This window comes from Bos indicus, chromosome 3 (genome assembly GCF_029378745.1).
Source record: "Bos indicus isolate NIAB-ARS_2022 breed Sahiwal x Tharparkar chromosome 3, NIAB-ARS_B.indTharparkar_mat_pri_1.0, whole genome shotgun sequence".
NCBI classification, from domain to species: Eukaryota; Metazoa; Chordata; class Mammalia; order Artiodactyla; family Bovidae; genus Bos; species Bos indicus.
The window spans coordinates 86960083-86982277 of NC_091762.1; the positions used below are offsets into that span (position 1 = coordinate 86960083).

A 22195-nucleotide genomic window follows, 5' to 3' on the forward strand; every position below is an offset into this window, starting at 1 on the left:
CATCCTAAAGAAGATCAGTCCTGAATATTCATTGGAAGGACTGATGTTGAAGCTGAAACTCCAATACTTTGGCCACCTAATGCAAAGAGCTGACTCATTTGACAAGACCCTGATGCTGGGAAAGACTGAAGGAGGGAGGAGAAGGGGATGACAGAGGGTGAGATGGTTGGATGGCATCACCAGCCCGATGGACATGAGTAGGACTATAAAGAAAGCTGAGTGCTGAAGAATTGATGCTTTTGAACTGTGGTGTTGGAGAAGACTCTTGAGAGCCCCTTGGACTGTAAGAGATCCAACCAGTTCATCCTAAAGAAGATCAGTCCTGAATATTCACTGGAAGGACTGATGCTGAAGCTGAAACTCCAATCCTTTGGCCACCTGATGCGAAGAACTGACTAATCTGAAAAGACCCTGATATTGGGAAAGATTGAAGGCGGGAGAAGGGGATGACAGAGGATGAGATGATTGGATGGCATCACCAACTCAATGAACATGAGTTTCAGTAAACTCTGGGAGCTGGTGATGGACAGGGAGGCCTAACGTGCTGCAGTCCATGGGGTCACAAACATTCAGACACGACTGAGCGACTGAACTGAACTGAGCCCTTAGAATGTTTTAAAATGATTCTCATGACCTCCTCGAGGAAGGAACTTTCTTTCCTCTTTGTAATATACTTTTAGTTCCGACAACTGCTCCTCCATGCCATGGCTTTTCCTAAAATCAAGAGACAGGAAAAAAGGATATGGTGTGCTTAGTACATTTAACAAGAATAATCTTCAGAGTCCCATGTTCCCATGTGACTCTGTGTGGAGATGAAGGAAGCTGGGCTAATAGCAACCTGTGAGCACACAGTAGGTCTTCTTTACCTCCCTGGAGGCTCCCCAGATGGAACACATGCTGGGACAAATCACTGGCCCATCCAGCCCAATACCTAATCTCACACACTAAAAAGGGAACAATCTGCAGAGGAGAAAAGGGAAGGAGAGGTGGGGTGTCTTGCAAAGTGCTTTGGAAGGTGAGCTTTGAGGTAACCTCCTCAAGTACCTGACTCGTCCTTTAAGGTCCCTAGAATTTGGTGTTGTCTATGTTCTATCAATATGTATCATCACACGAATAGCAATCTTTCTCAAACTTGTATTTTGTGCCAACCGTCATCTTGGATCAACAGATTTCATGTGAGCATTTACTCTCTTCCTGGCCTGCTACTAGTGACTTAGTAGATGGCCTTGCTGAAACTTCCAGCAACTTTGGAGGGTCCACAAACAAAAACTGATCCTTTTGAACTGCGGTGTTGGAAAAGACTCCTGAGAGTCCCTTGGACTGCAAGGAGATCCAACCAGTCCATCCTAAAGGAAACTAGTCCTGAGTATTCACTGGAAGGATTAATGCTGAAGCTGAAACTCCAATCCTTTGGCCACCTGATGCAAACAACTGACTGACCAGTTCTTAGGGGAAACTAAGGTTCTGTGCATTTAGGTCACTTGCCCAATGGCACCCCACTCCAGTACTCTTGCCTGGAAAATCCCATGGATGGAGGAGCCTGGTAGGCCGCAGTCCATGGGGTCGTGAAGAGTCGGATACAACTGAGCGACTTCCCTTTCACTTTTCACTTTCATGCATTGGAGAAGGAAATGGCAACCCACTCCAGTGTCCTTGCCTGGAGAATCCCAGGGACGGGGAAGCCTGGTGGGCTGCCGTCTATAGGGTCACACAGAGTCGGACATGATTGAAGTGACTTAGCAGCAGCAGCCCAATGTCACAGACTCAGTAAAAAACAAGAGAGGGACTTCAACCCATGCTCTTTCCACTATGTCGCATGATGATTTAAAACAGCCACACTCTAATATCAACGTTGGCCACATAATTCTATAATCCCGGAATCTGATAAATTATACTGAGTTTGGCGTATCTAAATCACGCTTGATTTTATCACCTGTCTTCTCAACTTTTATCCCCTATAGGTGTTCAGTAACTGAGTGCTTTCCAAATCTCTTCATCCCATAGCCACTCTAGCAGAATTCAAAATACTCAGCTCTCAGCCTGGTCTGCAACAGATTTCAGTGTAACTGGCCCAAAATCCAGATGGCCCAAGGGACAGGCAACACATACATTTAGGCTGAATGATTTTTACTTTATTTTCCCCACTCTTCCTAAACCCAGTCCCCACACAAATCACTGTATATGTACTTGCTATATAAACTCTGCTTCATCATCCATGTTGATAAGGACCTTCTAAACACTTTAAAACGATAGTTACAGGACTTCCAGGAAAAACCATCTCTGTTTTTCCTTGTGTCAAACCCACTTCTGCCCAAACATACTGTGCCTTTTCTCTTCTTTCCCACCAAGTGGCACCACCAACCACCCTGACATTGTAGCCAGCAATCTAAAAATTATCACTGATTCCCTGTGCAGGTTATTCTGTTTACCCACCTCTTCCACACTCAACCCTTTTCTGCCTACCCTGTGTCCTGGGGATTATAGTCTGATCTCTAAGGCTCTCTAACCCTTTTATCTTCTAGTTGGTTTTGCCCATGGAGAGCCATTAGCAGAAACCTTAAAGGAGGAAGGAAAGTAAGGTCAGGGTTCCCCTCCTTTGGAGCTGCCTCAAACTTGCTGCATTTCTTTAAGATAATACATCCTCTCAAGGCAGCTTTCTCCACGGGATTTCTGAGTTCTCCATCCCTTGCCCACTTAAGTAGAAAGGTATAACAATACCACTAATATTAGCTCTAGGCATTCATGCTGCCCTCATCTTTCTAAATAGTTCCTGTACTTAAAATTATACAAATCTAAGGGTGTCTTTCCCTCTGATTTATTCCTTCACTGTGCCCTTTCAGGCCTCAAGCAGTAAAAGTGCCTGAATAACTTAAATTCCCTTCCTCAGAAACTCTAGTAGTCTCTCTTAAAATTTTCTTCAAAATTTCCAGGTGAAGACCTCCACGTCTAGCCAAGATAGATAAAGAGCACCATATTTACCCTCCCACCTTAAATAACTAAAATAATGAATACAGGAAACAAAGATTCTCAGGATACAGGACATCAGGCAACAAAATACAGTGATGTTAGAGAGATGGGGGGAGAAAAAGAGGTATCCTGAAATTGTTCAAGCTGAATGCCTGGGACCTGGACACAGGAAGAGAAAATCCACACCAAGGCCTGCAGTTTCCTGAACTGAGCGAGAGCTAGGAGTCTGTGCAGAGCAAGGAGGCTAGAATTCTTGGGGCAAAGTAGGAGATAGGAAAGTTGCCCCAGAAGGTGTGTTCGTCAAGTATTCAGGACAGTAGCAGTCACTATACACATGCGAAGAAGCCGTCTGAGCCAGAAGCACTCAAAAGGATGACAGTGAGCAATCAGTGGACTTCACACAGGGCCATGAATAGTGGCGATTCACACCAGCCAGTGAGGAAAACCTCATAATTAACAGCGCTTGGGGGCAAGTACACAGACGGGCTTTACCTCAGCAGTGAAGAAGCATTAGTCCTACTCAACAAAGCTTAAGCAGGACGCAAGAGGATCAAACTGTTTCCAAATAACTTAGACATGCTGCAAAACAAAGATCAAGTGTATTTATAGAAATACGGAAATATCTAGCATTGAACAAGGTAAAACACATAAGGTCTGGTATTCAGTCAAAACTTAACAGCATGCAAAGAACCAAGAAAATACGACTTAAAGTGAGAAAAATCAATGGACTCCAACCCAGAACTGACCTATCTGATAGAATGAGTTGATGCAGATATTATGGCAGTTATTATACGTGAAAGTCCTATGTTCAAAAAGCTAAAGGAAAGAGTGAATTTAAAAGTTCAGACATATAAGGTTTTTAAAAGAATCAAGTTGAAATTATAAAAATGAAAACTAAAATATCTGAGATGAAAAGCTGACTGTATGAGATTACATAACACAGAAGATTAGTGACCTTCAAGACATTGTAATAGAAACTATCAAAAATATAACAAAGAGAAAAAAGATTTTTTAAAAATAGAGCATCAGTGAGCTGTGGAAAAACTTAAGTGACCTAATATATGTGAAATGGGAATACCTGAAGGAGAGAACAAAGAAGAGATCAGGAGAAATACATTAGACATAATGCTTATAAATTTCCAAATTTGATGAAAACTATAAAACCACATATTCAAGAACACAAATGAACTCCAAGCAAAAGAAACATAAAGAAAACTCAGCCAAGCAACATCATAACCAAATTGTTCAAAACCAATAGTAAAGAGAAATCTTAAAGGCAGTCAGGGTAGAGATGGCAAATTATGCAAAAAAAAAGAAAAAAATGTGAGAATGTCAACAGAAATAATGCAAGCTATGAACAGCAGAGCTAGATTTGAAGAACTAGAAGAAAAAACTTTATACTAGAATTCTTTATCCTGTGGGGGAAAAAAATCTTTCAAAACTGAAGCTGAAATAAAGATTTTTTTTGAGACATACCAAAGATGTCATACCAAAATTCATCATCAGAGGAAAAAAAAAAAAAAAAAGAACAAAACATCGGTGGCTTCCCTGGTGGTCCAGTGGTTAAGACTCTGCTGTTCCACTGCAGAGGGTGTGGACTCTATCTCTAGTTGGGGAAGTTTCACATGCCTCAAGGTGCGGACCCAAAAAAAAGAAAAAAAGATCAAAATTTCTCAGCAGCAGAACTGTACCACAAGAAGTGGGAGAAAATAATATCTCATGGAAATCTGGATCCATAAAATAAAAGGAAGAGCATAAAGTTAACTATGTGGGTATATATACACTTTTTAAAAAGTTCTGAATGTCTTAAAAAGATAATTGACTGCTTAAAACTAAAATAGTGACCATGTATTGTGGGGTTTCAATACACGCAGAAGTAAAATGTATTGTAGAAGGCAATGGCACCCCACTCCAGTCCTCTTGCCTGGAGAATCCCATGGACGGAGGAGCCTGGTGGGCTGCAGTCCATGGGGTCGCTAAGAGTCGGACACGACTGAGCGACTTCACTTTCACTTTTCACTTTCATGCATTGGAGAAGGAAATGGCAACCCACTCCAGTGTTCTTGCCTGGAGAATCCCAGGGAAGGGGGAGCCTGGTGGGCTTCTGTCTATGGGGTCACACAGAGTTGGACACGACTGAAGCGACTTAGCAGCAGCAGCAAAATGTATTGTATAATATAAACAGTAGTAGTACAAAAGCTATGAGGCAAGAATTAGAAATATATGTTGTATGATCTTTTTAATTTATTTTTAATTAGAGGATAACTGCTTTACAATATTGTGTTGGTTTCTGCCATATATCAATATGAATCGGCCATAGGTACGTATATGTCCCCTCCCTCTTGAAACTCCATCCCACCTCCCACCCCTATCCCACCCCTCTAGGTTGTCATAGAGCAATGGATGTGAACTTCCTGTGTCATACAGCAAACTTCCACTGGCTATCTAATTTTACGTATGGTTTTATATTACATATGAAGTGGTATAATACCACTTCAAAGTTTACTCTGATAAATTAAACATGTATACTATAAATTTTAAAGCAACCACTAAAATAATATCTCAAAAAAGGATATGCTTAATTAGCCAATAAAGGACGAAAAAAATAAAATTAAAAAAGTAATTAATCCAAAAGAAAGCAGAGAAAGAGAAAAGAGAACAAAAAACAGATGGAACAAATAGAAAGAAAAAAACAACATGCTATGTTTAAAACAAACCATAAGAATTACATTATATATAGTCCAAACACCCTAATTAAAAGGCAGAGATTTTTATGTCTTGCCTTGTTAAGCTGCCTATAAAAAGCCCATTTTAAATATAAGGAAACAAACAAGTTAAAAAGGAAAAGCAGGAAAAAGATATACCATAAAAGAACAATCAAAAGACAGGTAGACTTTGATATATTAGTATAATACTAAGTAGATTTTAACGGAGAAGGCAATGGCAACCCAATCCAGTACTCTTGCCTGGAAAATCCCATGGATAGATGAGCCTGGTAGGCTGCAGTCCATGGGGTCGATAAGAGTCGGACACGACTGAGTGACTTCACTTTCACTTTTCACTTTCATGCACTGGAGAAGGAAATGGCAACCCACTCCAGTGTTCTTGCCTGGAGAATCCCAGGGATGGGGGAGCCTGGTGGGCTGCCGTCTCTGGGGTCGAACAGAGTCGGACACGACTGAAGCGACTTAGCAGCAGCAGCAGCAGCAGCAGCAAGTAGATTTTAAAGCAAAAATATTACCAGGAATAATGATTCAGTAGATATTGAAGAAAAATAGCAGCAGAAATTATGAAATGATAAAGTGGATGATTCACCAATATGACCTAAAAATCCAAATATTAATCCACCTAATAAGAGAGTGTCAGAATACCTAAAGCAAAATCTGATAGAACTGCAAGAAGAAACATGTATGTCTACAATTATCATGAGAGATTTAAATGTGCCACTCTCAATAATTGGTAGAACAGGCAGATAGAAAATCAGCAAGTACATAATACATAACAGTAGTCAATAAAGCTAACTGACATGTAAAAAGCACATTTCCCAACAAGAGTAGAATATATTTTTTCTTTTCAAGAGCACGTGGAATACTTATTAGGTTGGTACAAACGTAATTGTAGTTTTGGACTATGAATTTTAAATTATAACTAGGCTCAAGCATATCTTTATTAATCATGATAGGAATCATTATAATAAACACATTTTTGCCAATAAGAAATAAGTTTGTTTATTCCTGTAGCATAAAAATCTATGCTTTAGGATTTCACAAAATCTTGGAAAGTATTTTCTGCATCCTGCTGGTTGTGGAAACATTTTCCCTGAAAAAATTTTTCTAGATTCTTGAAGAAGTGGTAGTCAGTTGGCAATAGGTCAGGTGAATATTGCAGATGAGGCAAAACTTCATAGTCCAATATGTTTAACTTTTGAAGTTCTGAGTGTGAAGTGTGGTCAGGTGTTCTTGTGGAGAAGAGGGCCCTTTCTGTTGACTGATGCCAGCTGCAGGCATTGCAATCTTTGGTGAAACTCATCCATCTGCAGAACACACATCTTAGATGTAATGGTTTCATTGGAATTCAGGAAGCTAAAGGACATCACCAGATGGCCAACACCGAAATTAGATTGATTATATTCTTTGCAGCCAAAGAGGGAGAAGCTCTATACAGTCAGCAAAACAAGACCAGGAGCTGACTGCGGCTCAGATCATGAACTCCTTATTGCCAAATTCAGACTGAAATTGAAGAAAGTGGGGAAAAACCACTAGACCATTCAGGTATGACCTAAATCAAATTTCTTATGCTTATACAGTGGAAGTGAGAAATAGATTTAAGGGACTAGATCTGATAGACAGAGTGCCTGATGAACTACGGATGGAGGTTCGTGACATTGTACAGGAGACAGGAATCAAGAACATCTCCAAGAAAAAGAAATGCAAAAAACAAAAATGGCTGTCTGGGGAGGCCTTACAAATAGCTGTGAAAAGAAGAGAAGTGAAAAGCAAAGGAGAAAAGGAAAGATATACCCATTTGAATGCACAGTTCCAAAGAATAGCAAGGAGAGATAAGAAAGCCTTCCTCAGGTATCAATGCAAAGAAATAGAGGAAAACAACAGAATGGGAAAGACTAGAGATCTCTTCAAGAAAATTAGAGCTACCAAGGGAAATTTTCATGCAAAGATGAGCACAATAAAGGACAGAAATGGTATGGAACTAACAGAAGCAGAAGATATTAAGAAGAGGTGGCAAGAATATACAGAAGAACTGTACAAAAAAGATCTTCATGACCCAGATAATCACGATGACGGGATCACTCACCTAGAACCAGACATCCTGGAACATGAAGTCAAGTGGGTCTTAGAAAGCATCACTACGAACAAAGCTAGTGGAGGTGATGGAATTCCAGCTGAGCTATTTTATATCTTAAAAGATGATGCTGTGAAAGTGTTGCACTCAGTATGCCAGCAGATTTGGAAAACTCAGCAGTGGCCACAGGACGGGAAAAGGTCAGTTTTCATTCCAATCCCAAAGAAAGGCAATGCCAAAGAATGCTCAAACTACCACACAATTGCACTCATCTCACACACTACTAAAGTAATGCTCAAAATTCTCCAAGCCAGGCTTCAGGAATACATGAACCGTAAACTTCCAGATGTTCAAGCTGGTTTTAGAAAAGGCAGAGGAACCAGAGATCAAATTGCCGACATCCGCTGGATCATCGAAAAACAAGAGAGTTCCAGAAAAACATCTATTTCTGCTTTACTGACTATGCCAAAGCCTTTGACTGTGTGGATCACAATAAACTGTGGAAAATTCTGAAAGAGATGGGAATAACAAACCACTTCAACTGCCTCCTGAGAAATCTGTGTGCAGGTCAGGAAGCAACAGTTAGAACTGGACATGGAACAGACTGGTTCCAAATAGGAAAAGGAGTACGTCAAGGCTGTATATTGTCACCCTGCTTATTTAACTTATATGCAGAGTACATCATGAGAAATGCTGGGCTGGAAGAAGCACAAGCTGGAATCAAAATTGCCGGGAGAAATATCAATAACCTCATATATACAGATGACACCACCCTTATGGCAGAAAGTGAAGAAGAACTAAAGAGCCTCTTGATGAAAGAGGAGAGTGAAAAAGTTAGCTTAAAGCTCAACATTCAGAAAACTAAGATCATGGCATCCAGTCCCATCACTTCATGGCAAATAGATGGGGAAACAGTGGAAACAGTGTCAGACTTTATTTTTTAGGGGTTCCAAACTTACTGCAGATGGTGATTGCAGCCATGAAATTAAAAGATGCTTACTCCTTGGAAAGAAAGTTATGACCAACCTAGACAGCATATTAAAAAGCAGAGACATTAACTTTGCCAACAAAGGTCCATCTAGTCTAGGCTATGGTTTTTCCAGTAGTCAAGTATGGATGTGACAGTTGGACTGTAAAGAAAGCTGAGCACCTAAGAATTAATGCTTTTGAACTGTGGTGTTGGAGAAGACTCTTGAGAGTCCCTTGGACTGCAAGGAAATCCAACCAGTCAATCCTAAAGGAAATCAGTCCTGAATATTCATTGCAAGGACTGATGCTGAAGCTGAAATTCCAATACTTTGGCCACCTGATGTGACGAGCTGACTCACCTGAAAAGTCCCTGATGCTGGGAAAGTTTGAGGGCAGGAGGAGAAGGGGTCGACAGAGGATGAGATGGTTGGATGGCATCACTGACTCAATGGACATGAGGTTGGGTAAACTCCGGGAGTTGGTGATGAACAGGGAGGCCTGGCGTGCTGCAGTCCACGGAGTTGTAAAGAGTTGGCCACGACTGGGTGACTGAACTGAACTGAACTGAAAGTAAATCAAACCAGCAACAGACCACCAAACAGTGACCATGACCTTTTTCTGGTGCGAGTTTGGCTTTGGAAAGCGCTTTGAAGTTTCTTCTTGGTCCAACCTCTGAGCTAGTCACCTCCGGTTGTCAAATAAAATCCAGTTTTTGTCACACATCACAATCCGATCAAGAAATGGTTTGTTGCTGTTGCATACAATAAGAGAAGATGACACTTCAAAATGACAATTTTTTTGAATTTCGGTCAGCTCATGAGGCACACCTATCAACCTTTTTCATCTTTCCAATTTGTTTCAAATACCAAATGAATGTAGGATGGTCGACACTGAGATCTTGGGCAACTTTTCATGTAGTTGTAAGAGCATCAGCTTCGATGATCCTCTCAACTAGTGATTGTCAGCTTCCCAATGGCTGGCCACTATGCTCTTTATCTTCAAGGCTCTCATCTCGTTTGCACAACTTCTTGAGCCACGACTGCTTTTTGTACACTCATTAGCAGTTTTGAGCCAGATGCATTGCTGATGCTGTGAGTTGTCTACATTGCTTTATGATTCACTTTGAATAAGCAAATTCTAATAAGCAAATCACTTGAATTCACTTTTGTTATCTAACATCATTTCCCTAGTCTAAAATAAATATAAAATAAACAGTAAGTAATAAGTCATTAACAAAAAAATAAAGTGAGAAATGTGCATTAAAATGACATATAACATAACCACACTTAAGAATGTATTCCAGTATAAAACAGCAAAGTTCAACACTGTAAAACTGCAAGTACTTTTGCACCAACCTAATACAAGACAGACCATATTCTGGGCCATAAAGCAAGTCTCAAAAAGGTAAAAAAATTCAAATCATATAAACTACTTTCTGTGACTTAAATGGAACTAAATTATAAATCAATAATAGATATGTGGAACATCCTCAAATATTTGGAGACCGATTGACACACTTCTATAAACCATAGGTCAAAAAGACACTTTAAAAAACTAGAAAATGTATTCACTGAATGAAAATACAAACAACAAAACTTGTGGGATGCAGCTGAAGCCATGCTTAAAAATTTACAGACTCAAATGCCTATATTAGAAAAGACGTCTCAAGTAAATGACCGTAATTTGTACCTTAATACATTAGGGAAAAAAAGGGTAAGAGGGATCCAAAGTTAGCAGAAGAAAGAAAATAAAATTTAGGGTAAGTATCAATAAATTAAAAAATAATAAAGAGAATAAATGAAAACAAAAAGCTGACTCTTTCAGAAGATCCATAATATTAATAAATTTCTGGCAAGAATGATCAAGAAAATAAAGAGAAAAGAGACACATAACCAGTATTTGGAATGAGGGAAATGAAATTACAACAGATTCTATAAATGTTTAAATGGTAATAAAAGTATTATGAGCACCTTAGATGATATGTACAGATTCCTTTAAATATATTAACAGAAACTATCAAACCTCACTCAAGAAGAAACAGATAATCTGCACAGTCCTCTATTATTAAGTCAATTGACTTTTCTGTCTCCTCCATTAAAAAAAGAAAACTCAAATGGCTAAATGGCTTCACTGATGAATTCTACCAAACATCTGAGAAAGAAACAATGTCAATTCTACATGAACCCTTACAGAAAACTGAAGAGAAATAAATGTTTCCCTGATCATTCTATGAGGCCAGAATTATCTTGATAACAAAACTTAAAAGACAATATAAGGAAAGAAAATTATATCATTACCAAACATTAACATAGATGCAAATATTCTTAAAATTTTAGCAAATAGAATCCAACAAAATATAAAAAGGATAGTAGGTCCTGGCCAAATGGGATCTATCTCAGTAATATAAGGTTAATTTAACGTTCAAAAAAAAAAAAAAAATCAATATATGTAACTGACCAGTCTTTGAAAAAATTATGATCTCAATAGTTACAGAAAAAAGCAACTGACAAAATATTACACCCATTCTTCATTTAAAAAATTAATGAAACCTCTCAGCACAGGAGATTCTAGCCAGTGTACTATGGCAAGAAAAGTTAAGACATTCTTATTGAAAGGAAGAAGTAAAATTGTCTTTTTTCACAGATAACATGATCAGATAGACAATCTGATGGTACCAGCAAAAAGTTACTAGAACTAAATAAGTAATTTAGCAAGATGGCAAGATACACGGTCAATATACAAGTAGCAACAAACAATTGATAGCTGAAACCTAAAAGGACATTATTTTCAACAGCATCAAAAAATGTGAACGACCTACAGATAATCTGACAAAGATCCATCTATGAAAGCTAAAAAAACACTGTTGAAAGAAATTAAGGAAGACCTAAATAAATGAATAGATATACTCTGTCCAAGGATAGAAAACAAAATTTAAGACATCAATTCTCTCCCCAAATTAATGTATAGATTAAACTAAATTGCAATTAAAATCTAAGCAGGGCTTTATTTTGAAATGATTGTAAAATTAATATGGAAATGTAACAGATGTAGAATAACCAAAACAACTTTAAAAACAAAAAAGTGGAAGGATATTCTACCTGACTTTAATATTACAAAGCTATAGTCATCAAAACGAAGTGGTAATAGCATTAAAATAGACAAAGAAATGGATGTAATGAAATAAAACATCCAGAAATGGGTCCACATATACATATGGTAAACTGATTCTATTCAAAGGTACAAAGACACTTCATGAGACACAGGATAGGCTTTTTATCAAATGGTACTGGAACAGCTGATACCATAGGCAAAAAATAAACCTGGCCATATCTTGTTCTACAGGTTAACATAAAATAGATCCTGGATGTAATATAAAATAATAAATAAAGCTTCTTTAAAAAAAAAATAGGACAAACTATCTGAGATCTCAGACCAAGCTCAACTTCTTAGATACCAAAACCATGATCCATAAAAGAATAAACTGATAAAACAGACATCATTAAAATTACAAATTGATAAATTAAACTTCACCAAAATTAAGAACTCCGCTTTTCAAGACACTGTTAAGAAAATGAACATATAAGCCACAAAATGGGAGAAAATTTTTCCAAATCACAACTATGATTTAAAAAAAACAAACTTGTAATGCGAATATACATAAAAACCTCTCAAAAATCAATAAAGAAATAGGTCATTTTTTTAAATGGACAAAAGATTTAATAAACACTTCAACCAAGATGTATGAAATATATACGGGGAAATAAGCACAAGAAAAGAAGCTTGAGATTATTAGTCATTAGGGAAGTACACATTAAAACCCCATGAAAGAATTCCACATTAATAGAATAACTAAAATTTAAAAGTGACCACAGCAGTTGGGGCAAACTAGAATCACTCTGAAATACAGATTGGATGCATCTTAAAAAGTTAAATACACACCTACCGTGTAAACTAGCCATTCCACTTCTAAGTATTTAACCAAGAGAAAGAAAGGCTGCACAAAGACATTTATACAAGTAATCATATCAGCTTTACGTGTAGTAGCCAAGAAGCAGCAAATAATTCAAATGTCCATCAAGAGGTTAATGGATAAACTAAATATGGCATAGTTGTACAATGGAATACTACTCAGAAAAACAAAACATAAACCATGTATGCACATACCACCTGGACAAATTTCAAGAGGATCATGCTAAAGAAAAGTCACCATACATAAAAGATACATATTGTATGACCCTACAGAAAAATATTCTAAAAAAGTTTAAATAATGTATCCTGACAGGAAGCAGCTCACTGGTTCTTGGAGGGAATTAGAAAAGGGCACAAGAAATCAACGGGGGTATAAGAAGTGTTCTTTATCTTGGTTGTGATGATAGTGCCACGGATAATAGTAAAACTTCTCAAATTAGACACTTTATATATGTACAGTTTACCTTATGCCAGGTATACCTCAATAAAGCTGCTGAAAAATATCCCAGTGGTGAATGCCTTTTCTTTTCCAGGGTACCCTGACTGCTATATTCTTTCCTTATCTCCTACATTCAATCAGTAATTAATTCTTAAGCATTCTATTCTAATCCCTTTCTTCTAGTCCCATAACTATGCTAACCCATCTCTCACCTGCATTAAATTACTCTCTTCAGTCCTCACCACTTCATTTGCCACCCTGCAGCCAGAATTAACTTTCTAAAACACATCCCTGAGTGTCAGTCACTTCACTAGCTGCTGCTTGCTCTAGAGATACATTTCACTCCTTAACCTGATTCACCTGACCCTCCCTGAGCTGGCCTTTGCACTCTCCCACCCTCCTTTTTGGCGATTTCCCACTTCACTCTCTCCTGTCTGCCCATAATCAGTAGTGCACCAGCCTTGCGTAGCTTTGCCCATGCTGTCCCAGGTCAGCATGTCTTTCTCCAGCCCAGTCATACTGATGGCCCTATAGTGGGCCATTTGGACTTCTCTCAACTCCTGAGAATCTTTTAAAATTGATTTTTATTGGAGTATAGTTGGTTAACAATGTTGTGTTAGTTTCAGGTGTACAGCAAAGTGAATCAGCAATATCCATTCTTTTTTTTTAGATTTTTTTTCCCATACAGTCCATTACAGGGGAGAATCTTCTTATACCTTGCTACAGCACCAATCTCAGTATCATATAATCTCCTTTGCCAGACTAGACAGAAGCAGAATGGATGAAAGCTTGAAAGCAAAGACCAATCCTTGCTTTCCCAGAGCCTATCACAGTGCTCAGGCCCAGAGCAGGTTCCCAAATCAGGGAACAAACAAATGAACGCAAGAGCTGGTTTGGGTGCCTCCCCTTACATAATCTGAGTAGACTCTAAATTCCACCGTATAAAAATAGGGGCAGGTAAGAGGCTGAATACTGTATGTAGTGCATTCTGGTAAAATAATTATTTCAAATATTTAGGGGTGGGGGTGGGGAAGATTCACTACCTGAAACCGTTTTCAGAACCAGCTGATAACAGATGGTGATTTGAACTAAGTGAAGTAGGTTAGGGAAAGGGAACCAGATTCTAGGAAAAGACAAGGTCCCTAGTAACAATTACTGATAGTAACAATTAACACAGCCTGGAAGAAGGTCCAGTCTCCGCCCAGTAAACTTAACTTCACCCAGAAAGACACAGATCTCCACCCTCTGGGTTAGTTCCTTCTTCCAGTACACATGTTTTGACTTCCAAAGCCAGCAGGGAGACTCCCTTCCCCTCAGAATCAATCTCCAGGCCTTCTTACCCTCTGGGTTCCTTCAATCATCCTTAATAAAGAGTTTTCTGAGCCTGCCACCAGGAAGTTCTCCTTAGCTGATCCCTCCAAGAGTCAGGCCAGTGACCACCAGGTCAAAAGCCAAGGACAGGACCTCATTAACAGGAAACTCCCAGAAGACCAGGAGGCAGCCAGAAGGCTGGAAGACCCAGCTGACAACTTAACTACAACTTGAGGATGCACATTTGGTGGATTACAGGGAAGGGGGGAAAAGCAAGCAAAATAAAACAGAACTCTACCCTCTATACACCAGCCACAAACTAAAAGGCAGGTTGCCTTCTCACTGCTCTGCAATTCAAAAGCATCATCAATTCCTCCCCCTAATACCGTATTTTAAAAATTAATCTAATGATGACTGCTTTTCAATATTTTGTAAATGACTTGACTCTTTAGAGACAATATCAGAGACTCTTTAGAGACAAATGTTAAGACATGAAAAGTGCTTTAGTGGAACATAGTCAAGGATTAGGGAAATTCACCATTTTGCATCTTGTTCTTAAAAAGAAAGGTCATTAATAAAAATGGAAAGATACTTCTAGGCCGTTTCTACCCAGGATAACTGTAGCCAAAGGGCATTATACCATCTAATCTAAACTTCAAAAATTACAAGTTGCTGAAAGCGTTGAAAGCTACAAGCAACACAGGTCTTAAAATGCCTTACAGTAGCCAGATTGAAATTAAAAGGCTCAAAAATGCCTAGGTGAAAGTTGCTCCCTCGTGTCCGACTCTTTGCGACCCCATGGACTATATAGTCCATGGAATTCTACAGGCCAGTAGCCTTTTCCTTCTCCAGGGAATCTTTCCAACCCAAGGATCGAACCTCGGTCTCCTGCATTGCGGGCGGATTCTTTACCAGGAAATATCCGGAAATAAGGTGGTAGAGGGCCCTGAGGGGATGAGGGGAAAGCGAGGAAATTAACATAATTAACTGGATAGTGACTGCAGAGGACCCAGGGTTCCACACATCTTAGGCAGCATGGGGGAATGCAGAAAAGGCCCACCCGTCTCTTGAGTGGCCGGACACCTCACCCAGAACACAGGGGACTCAACAAGATCTCCGAGGCCAAGGGCCCGGCTGGCGCTGGCGTTAAGACTCAGGCGGTGAGAGGAGGAAGAGGAGGAGGCGACTGCGGGAAAGGGGAGGGAAGCTTGGGCCAGATACGCTCTCCGGTTGGAGAACGTTCGCGCTGCGAGCCTGCGCTTCTGTAAAGCCCCTGGTACACACGTGGGACTGAGAGGAGGGTCACTTACTTGTCCAATCTGAAATTACATTTTAGCTATCAGGGCTCTGCAGGTTGCTGAGCGGAGCCCCACCGGGCCTGGACTGGGCGGTCCACAGGGGCAGCTGAGGCTCCGCCCCGCCCCGCGCGCGGCCCCGCCCCCTCCAGCCGGGGCCCTTGTAAAACGTGCCGCGATTGGCCCTTTGAACCGGGCCGGGGATTGGCCCCTGCCTGCTCCTGCGGTCATATGGCCCCGGCGAGTCGTGTGGACCTCAGTCTCTTAACAGGTTCTTCCACCCTCTCAGGGACTTTTAAGGCCTGAAGTGGGTCTGTCCTCTCAGGCCTCGAGTTTCCTGCTCTGCAGGCTCTTCTAGCAGAATTTATCCATGCAAACTTTTCGTAGCCGCTGGTATGTGTCCAGCGTGTATCCTGTAACTTTGCGTTTCAACAATGCACTGAACATCAGGACTCATGCAGACAGTTGCTAAAATAAAGTGGTAGTGGTTTAGTCGCTAAGTCGTGTTCGACTCTTGCGACCCCATGGACTGTGGCCTGCCAGGCTCCTCTGTCCATGGGATTCTCCACGGCAAGAATACTGGAATGGGTTGCCATTTCCTTCGCCAGGGCATTTTCCTGACCCAGGAATCGAGTCTGGGTCTCCTGCATTACAGGCAGATTCTTTACCGACTGAGCTAAGAGGGAAGCCCTTCTAATAATATTTATCAAATGTTTTTAGTTTGTGCCAGATCCTATTCCTGATACTTTATTTAAATTTTCTCATCTAATTTTGTGAGCAACCATGAGAAGAAGTGTCACAGTTTGTAAATCTACAAATGGGTTCCAGCCTTTAAGGAAATTACAGTCTGGTGGGTCCTGGACACACCTATCTCATTTAATCTTCACTATCCTTACATTTCCAGTTCTCTAGGTCCTAGTTGTCCCTAGTTTACAGATGCAGGGAGTCTGAAACGTTTTTTAGCTTGTTCTGAGACACCCAGTAAGTAACAGGAGGGAAGATTCCACAAACTTAGCTTAAACCTGAGCCATGTCTTTTAAAAAGTCAGGCTCCCAGGCATTTGGAAGATAAGTTATCAAGTCTAAATTCTTTATTTTCCTAGAAAAGGAGATGAAGTTACAGTAAAAGGAAGTTATTGTCCAAGGACATGCCAGCTCTGAGAGGTAAGCCTAGGTAATCTCTGTGCTTGCACTGAACTGGGGTGTGTGCCATGTCTGTGATAGTCACTCTGCTCTCCTCATAACTACCCCAAATACATGTTCTTCTCTTGGTCTTACAGGTGAGGATACTGGCTCAGTGAGGCTGAGGCCGTGTGATTAGTTCCTAGGGCTCCTGGATTGGGGTTGTCAGGAGGAAGTTCTTTTCTACCCTTCTAGGTTCTTCTGGCTGGTCAAGAATTGAATTTACAGATCAGTGGGAGAAAACCAAATGAAAGTTTAATCACATGTGTACATGGGAAAGACCATCCTCAACTAAAGATTGAAAAAAAAAAAAAAGACAAAGATGTTGGAGGTGTGGTTTGAGTTTTCAGAAGGGAGGAAGGCAGTTTACATGAAGATGGAAAATAAAATGTTTAGTAAACAAATGTTTTCTGGATGCACAGAGACAGTAGGACACAGAACAGAATTAGAGAAAAAAAACCTTCCCAGGTTTCTCCCAGTCTACCATACCTAGTTCATGCTATAGTTATCTATGATAGCTTCTTGGAAAAGGTTCCCTGTCTGCATTCTTTAGGCAGCTAAGGGGGGACATCAGAGCTTTTTCCTGAGTCGTCTTGGGCTTTGAATTTTTTCAGCTGTAAATAATTTGCATGCCAAAGAGACATTTTGGGGTGGCAACTCTACCCATCCCCACAGGGTCATTTTCTTTCTTCTACACCATGGCTATTCACCTTCATATTCCAACAAATAGCCAAAGCTTTAACCATGGACCCTTTGGCAATGTGAGAAGTACTAGGATCTGCTTCTCGGCACCTGTGTGAATCATAATGTATTAATACAGTAGGAATAATAATATTAAGACCTGTTCATCTTACCTTTCCAGAGTATTGTGATGAGTAAATAAGGTAATAAATATAGAAATACTTGGTGAAGTGTTAGAAGCTGAACACATGTAAGATGCCTTCTGAACCTTCCTCAGTTGTACCTCAGGAATAGAATAAATGAATATACTGCTTGCCTTAGAAACTATGACAGGAGATCTCATCCTGGCTAGACTTGAATTAATGTGGGTTTTCTTCCTGGCCTTTATAGATGTCTCTGTTACTAGGCATTTGTATTTGATTTGGGTTTGTTTCCTCTTATCATCATGCTGTCGTCAGTGGTAATAGCAGCAATAGCGCAGTGGCTGGAGCTCCAGCAGCCATCTTGGACCATGAGAGGATTTCAGGAATGAAGTTTACACACCCCAAGGTGCAAGGGCTTGAGTTTCTAACACCAAGCAGAACCAGACCAATACCCACTGCCCACTTCCACTTGTAAGAAAGAAACTGCTTTCTTGTGCAAGACACCGCAATTTTGTGTTTTCTGTCCATGGGGCCAAACATAACCATAACTGATATGTATACTTTATGTCACAGAAATCCTGGAGCAACTCTGTGATAGATGCAGAAGCAGACCTGAGAGTGTAAATGACTTGTTCAGTGTCATCCAGCCAAGTGATAGAGGCATAATTTTGTGGCCTGTTCTCATTTTCTTTTTCAACTATGACCCACTGCCTATTGTGCATGAACAAATCTATTTTTTTTTCATCTGCTACAAGTCTCCTACATATGAATGAGTTCTGTTTTGTGAGCACATTCATTAAGTCCAACAAAGTTAGACTAGGTACCCAACTGACACATTGGCTATATAGTACTGTACTGTAGTAGGTTTGTAATACTTTTCATACAGCAAACACATAAAAAATAAATAAATAAAACATTTTTAGTTTTATAGTAAAGTATCTTGAAAATTACAGTAGTACCATACAACAGCTGGCCTACAGAGACACATTCACATCTTTGAAACTTTGCAACTTGAAGGTTTGTATGTAGGGGACTTGCTGTACTTCCACTCCATTCATTTATTCTAGGAGGTGGCAAACTTTTTCTATAAAGCACCAAATAGTGAATTTGGGGGACTTTGTAAGTCATCTAGTTTCTGTTGCAACTACTCAACTCTGCTTTTGTAGGGCAAAAGCAACCATAGATAAAAGTAAATAAGTGGGTGTAACTATTTCAATACAACTTTACAAAGGCATACAATGGCCAGTGTGACCCAGTGTGCCTTAGCTTGCCAGCCCCTGATTTATTAGATTCTGATGTCCCATCACAAGAGTGCATCAAAAATATATTACAGGGTGTAGGGGGACTGTGACATTCCAGGCATCTGTACACTGTTGACCAGTATAAAGCTAGTGAGTGACAATGAGATACAAAAGAAAGATCCCTAAATTGATAATCATGAGATCTGGACACTCAGTTCAAATCTGCCCTGAAACCAGACCTATATCCTGAACCAACCCCAGTTGCCTAAGTTTCCTTTATATTGGGATCAAATAACGCAAATATTATCCATACTTTCCCATTTTTCATGGCTACAAGGAAGACTAAGATGATATACATAACCGTAACTTGAAAGCTGCAATTATTATGTGTACTATGTGTACACTGCTTCACTTTAGGTGGGATTATAGCCTCCTTCAGCTCTCTATCCTTACCTCTATCATGGAACTAGAATGTATCAAATGCTTAGTAGTTATTAGTGCATCTGTTTATTTCCACTAAGCATAAAGGATTATCATGTCACATTGGATTAAAAGACTCAATTATTGGAAAGTCTTGACATCCACTCTAGGTTATTGGCAGGCAGTGTGGGGATCACGCAAAGTCGTCGTCCATTAGACAGGTCACAAGTCACATCAGTGACGCAGCACATCAGATTTAAGTGAGACAGAAAGAGCTGGGTTGTGACACTGGAACCAGCTGAAGTGGAAGTTTGTGTAATTTCCTTCCTGTTCAGAGACTATTATGTGCAACACCAGGAGGCAGACAGGAGACCTGGTGCTCTCCCTGGTGATCCATGGTGACCCTCTGATGCTCCAACTGCATTCTCTGAAAGCTTTTTCTAAGTAACCACCCCTTCCCCACTACGGAGAAGACATATTTTCCCTGAGATTCTTAGAGTCATGGCACAGAAATAGGTATGCTTATTCATTTATTCATGAATTCAGACACTTATGTATTCACACATCTAACAGTTTGAGAGACTTTTTTTTAATTTATATATTTATTTTAATTGGAGGATAGTTACTTTACAGTATTGTTATGGTATTTGCCATATATCAGTATGAATTGGCCATAGGCATACACGTGTCCCCTCTGTCCTGAACCTCCCTTCCGCCTCATTCCCTATCCCATCCTTCCAACTTGTCAGAGTACCAGCTTTGGGTACCCTTTATCATACATTAAACTCCCACTGGTCATCTATTTTACATATGCTAATGTATATGTTTCAAAGCTATTCTCTCAAATCATCCCACCCTCTCCCTCTCCCACTGAGTCCGAAAGTCTGTTCTTTATGGAGATGGTGTTGAGAAGAACAGATATTGTCCATGTCATCATGAAACTGACAGACACGAAACAGACATTCAATATATAAGCATACAGAGAGAGAGAGAGAGAGAGAGAGAGAGAGAACTGCAACTGAATCCATGTAGATAGATCCAGTTGCAGGTAGGACTGGATGTGGGATACTATGACAGAGGGAACGTGATTTCAATTGAAGTCTGAAATTGGTGATTCTGAGGAGCCTGGTGCATTACATACACTGAAGACCTAAGGGTCTTCAACAACCTTGTAAAGTGGCTACTATCACAACCACTGGCAACTAGAGAAACTGAGGCGTAAGGGGAGATTAGCTGATTGGCCTCAGGTTGCACTGTTAGTAAGTTTGGAGCAGGCGGTGCTCTCTCCACTGCTCTACACTGCACAGCACAAACCCAAAGGTCGCATTTTTCCAGCTTCCACCTTTGCACACACTATGCCTCCTTCAACCTGGAAAGCCTATCCCTCCACCCTCCATCCTTCTCTTACTGGATTCATAATCTGCCTTCAGCATCTAATTGAGGACCTGCTTCCTCAGCAGGCCTCAACACATCTCTTGTTTTCTAAGCTTCTGTAACAGTCATCATGTTTTACTCATGTGGCACTGGCCCTAAGACACCTGGTAAAGTTCCTTCTCCTTACTCGCCTGCCCTGATGCCCTTGTTCACAGTCCTGTGAGAAGCACAAAGTCATCAAAGCAGACAAACCTGGGTTCTTTTTCAAGTCCTACTTGTTTCTTGAATGACCTGGAGAACATTGCTTAACCTCATTGTAGTTTCTTTGGAGAACAGTAATTTATTTCTTGAGATAGGTCTTAAAGCACGTGTCCCAGTGCTGAATGGATAGTACTTGGTCCTTGCTTCATAGTTTTATGTGCTGTGCCATGCTTAGTCAGTCAGTCATGTCTGACGACCCTATGGACTGTAGCCCACCAGGCTCCTCTGTCTATGAGGATTCTCCAGGCAAGAATACTGGAGTAGGTTGCCATGCCTTCCTCCAGGGGATCTTCCCAACCCAGGGATCAAACCCAGGTCTCCTGCATTGCAGGTGGATTCTTTACCATCTGAGCCTCCAGGGATGCCCCATTACCTAGATCAGAAGCCTGTGGAGGGCAAGACCTATGCCTTCTACTTTACAGTCTCAGCAACTATCACAGTGCTCTGTGATAGCAGGTATCATGCTTGTGCTGTCACTCAGCTGTGTCCAACTCTATGATCCCTGTGGACTGTAGCCTTTCAGGCTCCTCTGTCCATGGAGTTTCCCAGGTGCCGGGAGCCACCACGGGAGATCCCACCCATGACAAAGGTCATGCGGAAGAGACCTGACAGCAAAGGTGGATCAGGCCTCGAGGGACCCCCTGAATCTGCTCGACCATCCACCCCAAAACCAAAATCTGTCTTACTATTTTGTGCCTTTCACCAACTCTTCTGACATTAACAGGGGGCTATCCCCGACCACCTTTCTCTGAAAGAAGTCAACTTAGGGCTCTAATTAATAAGTCTCCTGGGCATGAAAGGAGTATTTCAATTAAAACCCCTCTGTTGGCATTCTAGCTTGCCTGTCCATACTCTTGCAATTAACACACATGATTGTTCACAACTCCCCAACCTTGGAAGACACAGGAAGCCAAAACATTCTAAAAGTCCTAATGAGCATAGAGTCCTTTAAGGGATGAAAAATTATTGGAATAGATAGTACTGGTAAAGGGCTTCATTATTGGGCCAATGCTTGCTGCCAAGTGCCCATATCCCTTATCCATTGTGCACCTGGGAGTGCATTGGTTAACATAGTTAGAATGTAAGAAAAACAAGTAGCAGCCTTGGAATTAACCACATCAGACCTTTGAGCTAACTGGTTCTT

At 40.4% G+C, this 22195-nt stretch overlaps 1 protein-coding gene across 5 annotated transcripts in view; it reads right to left on the reverse strand.

Moving 5' to 3' along the window:
• Nucleotides 1-15883, reverse strand: part of FGGY (FGGY carbohydrate kinase domain containing) — a 525569-nt gene extending 509686 nt beyond the window's left edge. For 3 of the 5 annotated variants that reach the window (XR_011564145.1, XM_070780298.1, XM_019957367.2), the window contains exon 1: nt 15766-15883. The gene's annotated coding sequence lies outside the window, so the exon portion shown is untranslated. Of the gene's footprint in view, nt 1-15515; nt 15687-15765 lie in introns of those variants that run through there. The other 2 variants (XM_019957369.2, XM_019957370.2) reach the window with 2 other exon arrangements.
• Between the last annotated feature and the right edge of the window lie 6312 nt (nt 15884-22195).